This window comes from Bos indicus x Bos taurus, chromosome 14 (genome assembly GCF_003369695.1).
Source record: "Bos indicus x Bos taurus breed Angus x Brahman F1 hybrid chromosome 14, Bos_hybrid_MaternalHap_v2.0, whole genome shotgun sequence".
Taxonomy (NCBI): Eukaryota; Metazoa; Chordata; class Mammalia; order Artiodactyla; family Bovidae; genus Bos; species Bos indicus x Bos taurus.
Window position 1 is genome coordinate 27,737,817 of NC_040089.1, and position 7,762 is coordinate 27,745,578.

Consider the following 7,762-nt stretch of genomic DNA (forward strand, 5'->3'; position numbering starts at 1 on the left):
CACTGTCCTGCAGGGCTGGCTCCTGTGAGTGCAGAAGAGAGAGGAGGGACTGAGAAGAAAGAGCCTCAGAGCACTGTGTGGTTCTGGGGTGGTGTCACCAAACTAACGCAAGTGCCCAAGCCAGGATGGGGGAACCCCACACCTGGCATGAATGGTCTGCTGAGAAGTCCTGCCATCCTCAGTCACTGATAGGAGAAGTCGGGGGGAAGCAGGGACTCAGCTTAGGAGCCAAGAGCACTTGGAAGCAGCAGCTGGGGCCTGTAAGCCCCGTCAGGAAGTTCTCCTGATGCGGGGTTTCTGCAAGGCATCTCCACCGTTCTCACAAACCTCTCTCTTGTCAAGCTTACTATCCTATTTTGAATCTTGGAGCATATATGATTTCTGGCCCCAATTCTCTACATAACCTGGAGTAAAATTTGTTCAAAAAGAAGACTTGGACTCAGAACTACACATGTAAGCCAATACATCTAAACCCTGCATAAAAGCCCAGACCCTTGGAACAGGGCTTAATCCGAAAGGACAGTTTGAGTCTGGCAGGTAGAGACGGTTGATCTGCTCTTCAGCACTTGTTATCTCTCTCGTGGGTGGCATTTGGCTCAGGCTGGTCAGTCTTGCCCTGCCCTAGATGTGTTGGGTTTTAAATAAACAGCTAAGTTTTAGGTGTGCTGCATGTTGATCTTTTCTGAGCAGTTGACTGCAGATTGTTTTTTTTTTTTTTTTGCTGCATCATTGGGTGTTGGCATATAACCAACTCCAAGGGTTTCAGGCAGTGCTTTTGACTGATCTGGAGCTTTCTGTCTCACTCAGTGAATCGCTCCTTCATTTTCCCACCCCCTGCACATTTCCTGTTAAGAGATGTTCACGTTCCCTGCAGTTGGCAGGTGGAGGGGCGAGTCTCAGACTGCTCCTTAGCAGAGAGCTCTGTCACTGTCCTGTGGCTTATCAGACACTTCACTGCCACTATGATGAGTTTGCCAGGCTCATCTTTTGTCTCTGATGATGAACGTTTGGCTGCATTTTTTTTTTTTTCCAGGAGGGAGTCTCTGTCTACAGATCAATTTGGACTTGACATTTAAAACTAAGACTTCCTTTTATTTCTGAGTAGTTTTGTTGATGTCAGTTTCTATACTCTGTCAGTTCCAATGCTATTTAGTATCTTTTCTAATTTAACGTTAAGAGCATCACAGAAAATATAAACAACTTGGCGGTTTAGAGGCTTCTGACACTCCTATATTGGCTGGCTGCAATTTATCTGATTTTTTTTTTTTCTTTTTGATAACCAAGAAACCAGACAGGTTTTATCTTTTCAATATCCTATCATGGTGGCTACAAATGGAATCCCATGCATTTTTCTTTCCATGTGGATTGACAGAGTTAACTCATTTTCAATTTTTGGGGGGTGAGGACATACAAATGACCCTTGGTTTTACCTCCTGAAAGAGAGCTGAGTGGCAGCTTTGATGTGATGGGGAGATCAAGCACGCCGTGTCTGAGGCTGGTAGTGGATGACTCTTAGCTGCTTCCCAAGAGACGAGGTCCAGGTATCAGAAATCACCCTAGCCTGAGTACCAAAATCTCAGAGATGATGTCACTGGCTGAAACCTGTTCAGCTCTGAAAAGACTTCCTCCTTCGACCCTCATCTGCCTTCCTATTACAATCATTATTTAAAGATATAAGTGCTTCACAAACAGCAGTTCATTATTCCTCAAATCAATTTATGGGGTAGAAAAGGAAATGGGAGTTTCAAGGCTTTATCTCTATAAGATCTGAGATGGTGATTTAAAGCAGTCACTGGTGCCCTTCTACTTCCACCAAAGCAGCTTGATCATTCTCCTTAATATTTGTTTTCCCTTTTCTTTTTACACACTCTCTTACTTTTAATTGGGTAACAATTGTCTGGCATACAGAGTCAAAGAGAAATGTGTCATTGATGAAAATAATGTCACACGTTACAGGAGCGTCTTCCATTGTGGGTACGCCTTTTTTGCTAGCTACTTTATTTACGGTAAGAGAAAAGAGCTATTTTTCCTTGTCCTTTCGATACATTTATCATTTGCTCTAATGCCTGTTCTGTCTGCTTTTCCTGGGGACGATGTCTGCTGTCTTATATCTTTGTTTCTCCCCTTCCATCAGTACAGCCACTTAGCACACTGCCACGTTTCAGGACTAGAGGGAACACAAAGGCAGTCTCTCTCCTCTCTTTGACCTTGAGATCCGATATTTAAGGGGGCTTTTGCACTGTGTCCCCACATGACAATAAGAATGCTATGAATGCCTTGGAACCACTTTCAGTTCAATTCCATTAAGTGAAAATTTATGGAAAGTATTTCCGTGGAGTTATAGGGACGCACTTTTTATGATTATTATTATTGATTGCAATAAGTTTCAGTCCCATTCTAATCCTGGTATCCAGGGTCTTTTCGAGGCTGGAGAATGTACCTGCAACCTTGGACCTGGCTGTATGTTTTCCCACCATTTGTCCTTGAAGTGTGAACTGCAGGAAGTTTGTTCTATTTTATATACACCAAAATAGATTTTAATTTTTGTGCGGTTTTTACTTTGTAAAAGTTATAAATTTCAGAGTTAATTTTCTTTAGATTATATTCTCAATGCACTTGACTTTAAACTGGAAACAGGTTTCAACAGCTTGCACCAAATTCTGACATCACAGTTACTGGTTCAGACAAAGAGCCTCAGCAAAATAATTTTCAGGTTAGAGGCTTTTATTAAAACATTCTAGAAGAGTGTAAATAATAAGAATTGATTTATGGGCATTTTTTCTTTAGTCTACCTTCCAATTTGATACAAAATAACTTTTTAAAGTAAAAAACAAAGAGTGCACTAATGTTTGGGGGAAGACAAACTTTCTATGATGTAATCCTTGCAATAGATAAAACACTGAATTGTTGGTGAGTCACTAAGTTGTGTCTGACTCTTTGTAATCCCATGGACTGCAGCATGCCAGGCTTCCCTGTCCTCACCAACTCCCGGAATTTGTTCAAACTCATGTCCATTGAATCAGTGATGCCATCCAAACCAGCTCATCTTCTGTCGCCCCTTCTCCTTTTGCCCTCAATCTTTCCCAACATCAGAGTCTTTTCTAATGAGCTGGCTCTTCGTATCAGGTAGCCAAAGTATTGGAGCTTCAGCTTCAGCATCAGTCCACCCAATGAATATTCAGGGTTGATTTCTTTTAGGATTGACTGGTTGGATCTCCTTGCTGTCCAAAGGACTCTCAAGAGTCTTCTCCAGCACCATAGTTCAAAAGCATCAATTCTTTGGTGCTCAGCCTTCTTTATAGCTCAACTCTCGCATTTGTACATGACTACTGGAAAAACCATGGACATTGTATCAATCATGAAATAATGAGTGATGTCCTACAATATCCCCGAAGAGAAAAATCACTGAGAGGGGTCTCCTAGCTGACCCCTTCCACCAATGAGAATACCTGTGTGTCGGGGCCGATCAGGGCCAGTCAGCAGTGGTTTCAAGGAGTGCAGGGGTGAAGCGTGGTAGCAGCAGCACAGTAGAGAATCTGTGTGGGGTGGAGGGGAGGAGTGCCCAGACACAGAACAGAACAGTCCAGGTCGGCACTTGCTTTGGGGGCAGTTGGCAGAACTGACAGATGCATGGAAGCATAGTTTTCAGCACAGGTGACCTGTCAGAGTGGAGAGTCCTGGTGGAAAAGAGCATCCTAGTCGGGCTGGTGAGGCTCAGGAAGAAGTCAAAACGGAGAAATTGCCTCTACTGGCTCCATTGTCGGCACTGCTCGAGGTCTGGGACCGGAGACTCCACTGTGATGCCAGGATGTGTGTGTGTGTGTGTGCTTAGTCACTTAGTCATGTCTGATTCTTTGCAATCCTAAGAACTGTAGCCCACAAGGCTCCACTGTCCATGGGATTTCCCAGGCAAGAATACTGGAGTGGGTTGCTATTTCCTCCTCCAGGGGATCTTCTTGACCCATGGATTGAACCTGCATCTCCTGCATTGGCACGTGGGTTCTTTAGCACTGAGCCACCTGGGAAGCCGATCCTAGGATGCAGTTGGTCCAATCCACAGGACTCCATAAGTGACTTCTTTCGCATGTGGTAGCAGAGGGAAAAGGAGCTGTGAAATGAACAAGTTGGAGAGAGAGCCTCACACCTCAAACCCCTCGTCACTCTTCCATATAATGTACCTGTGCCAGCTTGGCAAAACTGCTAAATTTTCTGCTGCCCTTTGCTATTCTCATTAGTCTTCATAACACCTGATGTGGGGATGGAAAGTAAGTGGGAGGCCGCCCAGGAGGTTTCAAACTGGGAAAGGCCAGGAGCGATGGCGAGAAAGACACTGCTGTGACCCTGAAAGCAATGACAGACCCGCATGAACCCTGCTTCCTGACCGGCATGAGACTTGCCATGAGGATGTGAGGATTGTTTATATATTTAATTATATATATATATATATATATATATATATATATAAATGATGTTCTGGCATCTTAAAAACTTTTCTGGCTGGTGAGAGGTTGCCCTTTCTGGAACTAAAGGTCCCAACCCAAGGCAGGCCTTTGATATCTAAACTAATCAACCCAGAGCCCGCCCTCCTCTGTGGGCCTCTGAACACTGTGCTCAGTCATTCAGTTGGGTCTGACCTTAGTCTTTGCGACCTCATGGACTATAGCCCACCAGGCTTCTCTGCCCATGGGATTCTCCAAGCAAGGATACTGGAGTGGGTTGCCATGCCCTCCTCCAGAGGATCTTCCCGGCCCAGGGATGGAACCTGTGTCTCTTATGTCTCCTGCATTGGCAGTCAGGTTCTTTACCATTGCACCACCAGGAAGGCTCCTAGGAGGCAATATGTCTCTGCCTCCATCACCCCAGAGCCAGGTAACTGGCAGCTAGGGACTACCCCTAAAGCTAGGATTCTGCTGAATATATTCAAACAAGCCAGTCCTTAACTGTTCGCCTGGACTTGCCTTGCCTTTCCCTGGGAATCCTCCCAAAAGTGTCTAGTCAAAGCTTTCCCCTCCCTCCTGTTTTTTACTTCCTCACCAGTGAGGCCTCTGAACGTGGCCCTGCATGGTATGTGGGACCTATGTGTATAATAAACCTCACTTTCCTGAAGCTCTCTTGTGTCTCCTCTTGTGGCTTCACATGACTGACCATCAGATAAAAAACCAAACACAGAGCAGTATAGAATGTTTTAAAAGTGCTTTGGACTGTTCAGAAGTATCCAGAGATTCAGTGGCAAGGGATATAAAAGTGGATTTTATTTTAATAGGAGGATTCTTCAAGTATCCTTTTCATTTTATTAAACTCAGTTACCAGGCACTGACCTCGACCCTGGGAGATACAGGGATGGAGTGAGTCATGACTCTGCTCCTCAAGCAGACAGTCAGCTGGATAAGATGCAGAGAAACAATAACTGCCTTTTGGGTATTTGGTGCCTGGTGAGAGGTGGAGAACTTGGGAGAGCAGGGGCTAGAAGGGAGGGTTTGCAGCCCCTTGAGCATCAGAGAAGGTTGTCTGGAGGAAGGCATCTTTATTTAGTCACCAAATACATTACTTTTTAAACCAGTGATATTGATGTTATATTGACGGATGTCCAGGATAAGAGGCTATATGTATGGATTTCCAGGAAAAGTCAAGCATTTTGAAGAAGTTTCTTGAAGAAACAATTTCTCAAACTAATGGATTTCAGAATGGATGGTGCTTGGGTAGTAAATTTGGGTGCTGAATAAAAGGCTTTTAAAATTGTGTACAGTTGACCTCTGAACAGCATGGTTTTGAGCTGCGTGGGTCCACTTACATGAAATATTTTTCAAAAGTAAATATTATAGCAGTACAAGATCCCCTGCTAGTTGAATCCACAGATGTGGAATCGAGGATATGGAGGAACCTTGGTATAGGAGGAGCCTCAAGATATGGAGAACTGACTAAAAGTTATACTAGAATTTTCGATAATGTGGAGATTTGGGGCTCCTGGTCGTCATGGTGTTCAAGGGAGGGCTGTATTACTGTTGGGCATAAAGTTAAGACATTTCAAATCTTTAATAAAAATTATTTGTTTAGGTTTTACTCCTATAGAAAACACTCAATTTAATGAAAAAAAATTAATCATTATCCTCATATCTACATAGGGCTTCCTTGGTGGCTCAGAGGTAAAGAATCTGCCTGTCTAGGCAATAGACTCTGTTTCAATCCCTGGGTGGGGAAATTCCCTGGAGGAGGTAATGGCAACCCACTCCAAGATTCTTGCCCAGGAGATCCCATGGACAGAGGATACTGGCAGGTTATAGTCCATGGCGTGGCAAGAGAGTTCAGACATGACTTAGTGACTAAACGACATCTCTACATAATAATTTCATTCACTTTATAGTATAAGTTCTGATCAGTGTCTGTTTAGTTAGAAAGAGAGAGAACCAGGAATTGCCAACCATGTTATAATGAAAAGTATTAGTAAATACACTCTTGATCATGGAGTGCCAGGTGATATCACAGGCAACTACAGTTGATCTTGCAGTTTTTAGAATACAGAATACAGAATTTAGGACATTTTATGATGTAATCCATGAAAATGAATTTCATGGCTTTACTCACATACGTAAAGAGGGAGATGTTTAGTCTTTTTTAAATTGCATCTCGTAGGGGAAGTGCTTTGTGAACTGCACGGACCCTGTGAGGTGGAGCTTAGCCGTGCTTAGTCATGTGGCAAAGAACACAGGATGTGAGTGCCATCTGGGGCTGGAGATGGTGCACAGCCTGACTAACCAACTCCTTCATTCAGTGCGCTTCCCTTTTCATCTGTCTGTCACACAATAAAGGGAATTAAAATCAGTGATTGATTGTGCTTCACTGCCTTATCCTCAAGGCAGGATACATAAACAAACGCACCAAATGAGAAGCTATTTAATCACATTCTCTTTTTTTCTGTGTATCTAACTCAGTATATCATGGGCCAAGTCACTGACTTTTCTTTTTTTTCCAAAAGAGGAAAGGAAATTTATTTATCCCATTTGAATGTTTTTCCTGTGTGTTTTTTTGTGTTTTTCCACAAAACTGGCACTTTCCTAACCATCTACCTAACAACTTGGTTTGAAAAGAAGGTCCTAATTATTAAGGTCTTACTGCACTTGCCAATAACTCTAGAACAACAATAAATATAAGCAAGTCAGCAGCCATCTCTTTTCTTTTCTTAATTTTTACAGAAAATATTGATTTAAACATTAAATATGATAATATTGATGGTTTTGCTATAGATTAAAATATATCAGGTTAAGAAAGTTGTCTTCCGTTCCTATTCTTCAGTTGTTAAGTTCATGTCTGACTCTTCTATTCCTAGGTTGGTAAAAAACTTTTAATATACATGAACATTGGATTTTAGCATATATATTTTTTTCTCATATCTTCTGACATAATCCAATGATTCCCCTCTTTTAATGTTAATGTAGTAAATGACATTAAAAGAATTTCTATTGTTCAAGCTTTCCTGCATGACTAGATAAAAGCAATGCTATTATTCTATATTAATTGTGGGGTTTATATATATATATATATATATATATATATATATATATGCCAACCTAGTTTTCTAACATTTTCAGGAGAATTTGGCATGCATACTCTTAATGAAATTGGCATGTCGTTCCTCTGTCATCTGCCTGTGGGAGGACCTGACTGTAAGTCACACAGCTGGAGGAGGGAAGAAGTGACTCTCCCTACTTCCTCTAAAGCTGTCCTGAGTGGTAGCTGCAATGAGAATAATCCTGTAACGGCAACA